The sequence below is a fragment of the Curcuma longa genome, unplaced genomic scaffold (genome assembly GCF_044706935.1).
Source record: "Curcuma longa cultivar G26 ecotype Majalengka, Jawa Barat unplaced genomic scaffold, ITB_CL_G26_1.1 contig_19606, whole genome shotgun sequence".
Lineage (NCBI taxonomy): Eukaryota > Viridiplantae > Streptophyta > Magnoliopsida > Zingiberales > Zingiberaceae > Curcuma > Curcuma longa.
In genome coordinates this window covers 5,646-7,819 of record NW_027431139.1, presented here as the reverse complement: position 1 = coordinate 7,819, position 2,174 = coordinate 5,646, and the positions used below count along the sequence as shown (strand labels likewise).

Sequence of the window (2,174 nt, the reverse complement as noted above, 5' to 3'; positions counted from 1 at the left end):
ATGTTACGCCCCGGGAGACGGCTTTCCGAGAAATTTCGGCAGCATCTCCCCTGTAACAATGGACTTTCCCTGAATACATACACATATATAAGGCCCACACGGCCAATCCATAACAGGCTATGGATTTAAACAAGTAAAATAGACATAAATGTGACCCACACGGCCACTCAACACATCCTACTATAAAATCACAACCACGCATGTATATATATAAAATCCGTAAAGGAGTTCGGTAACAACTCGAAAATGGAAATCAGAAATATATCGAACAGCGGAAAACTAAGTACTCAAGTGGAAAACTCATCGAGAAATCCAATAAGTTCAAATACATGTATGCGGAATAGTAAATAAACCAAAAGCTCAATAGTTCGGGACTAGCAGTGCAGCTCTCCAGACGGCATCAACCTGAAATACAATACAGGTAAACGGGGTGAGTTCCAAAAGAAACTCAGCGGGTATCTAGCAGATATGTGTATAAAGGCTATCAACAGTAATAACATGCTGTACAGTCTACTGGAAGGTAAATAAGATAGACAACTGAACAACAGTAGATCTGTACACACCAGAATCCGATAAACAATAGTAAGGTGGAAGGTAATCTCCAAACCAACAAATAGGTATCCTATGCATGCATGTCATCCAAGTGCATCAAACAAGTGCAGCAATCACAAACAAATGCAATAGTGCAGTATGCACATGGTGCAATGCATGTCCTGGTCACCCCTGACGCCAGTCAGATCAGTCACCCCTCTAGCGGTGAGGTCGCGTGGGAGCCAAAACCCGTCAGAGTACTCATCCGCAGTGGTGAAGTCGAGTGGGTAGGGCTGTGACCTCTGTGCACTCTGCCGTCACCGCTCCTGCGAGACCGAGTGGACAGGATGTCCTCAAGGTGTACACCTATCCTGGTACCCAAATCATAAGTGGGCGAGCAAGCTCTCATCTCCTGGTCACAATGACAGAGGAGGGATCCCTGTATGCTACCACGCTACGAAACCACTATCCTGGGTGGCCTAGCGGAAGCTCCTGTCAGGGCAAGTATGCACCAACCTAAAGGTTTCCACTAACCCATGAGTGGAGTGTGTGTGTAAATCATATACGAGTGACGGGCTCAAACTGTGCTACTACTATAATAGGAGCGACTCGACTAAAATAGGAACAGGAGCCGATGATCACAAGACATGCAATTACACACACCCTTTGATTGGTAGCCCGCATGTAACTGACGCCGGACTCAACAACAATGGAATCCCGCACGTCAGTTATGCAATATATGCAAGCATGATGTATGACACTAGTCCATGCAGCATATATCCAAATGCATATCCATCAGTATGATCCATGCACCACCTATCCATCTACAAGTCCATGTCATATGCTCCCATAATCAGAATGATATAAGGTATCACGTCTAGTATAAACACCGATACAGAGCAAGATAAATCCAACTAAAGCATATGGACAAGTATCAGGTGGTATCAAAATCCATAGGTATCAGATAAGCAAACATGGCAAAGGTATCAGATATCTCAAGATAATGGCTAACTGATATCCATGAACATGAATAAGAATCTGATACTATCAAATAGCAATAATAACTGATATCAAAAGTCAGATCCAAGGTATCATGTGAAATAAATACAAGTGAGAAACATGAATTACTGATAGCTAGCAATTACACATATCTGTAAAGACCTATCTATAAGGATAAGTCAAGGTACCCGCCTGCCAAGATAGGTTGCGTGTAATCGTAGGAAAATCCAACTAACCGCAACCAATTAATAGTCGGATCAAAGTCCTGCAGTTAAAATCACTGCCCATAAATACCATAATATAGATATAACCCAAAATCAACTATAATCAATATAAAGCTCACTTCAAATTGGTGTCTTAGATTCCAACCCCCTAATACTTGGTTAAACTCTAATGGCCTCACTTCTTCATTAATAGCCTCCACCACAATTTAATTCCCCAATTAAATCTGTTTCACAACAACATTACAACCAGAAATCTTAAATCAACTGATCAAACAATAACCATGCTCAGATTCACACAACCAGCACACCTTCATTCATCTAGAAGGTTGACTTACCCAGAGGTTTACCTGAACAGCTCTCAAGCTCAGCCCTAATCCCATGGTGCTTCTTCTTCTCCTTGCTGCCGATATCCAACCAACA

General features: G+C 42.3%; 1 long non-coding RNA gene across 1 annotated transcript; it reads right to left on the bottom strand.

The window, feature by feature from the left end:
- Positions 1-185: 185 nt before the first annotated feature.
- LOC141817191 (uncharacterized) lies at positions 186-1,797 on the bottom strand. The gene is made up of 2 exons (XR_012600793.1): positions 1,723-1,797; positions 186-405 (listed from the first exon to the last, which is right to left on the bottom strand). It is a non-coding gene; the product is annotated as an uncharacterized LOC141817191 (long non-coding RNA).
- Positions 1,798-2,174: the final 377 nt, after the last annotated feature.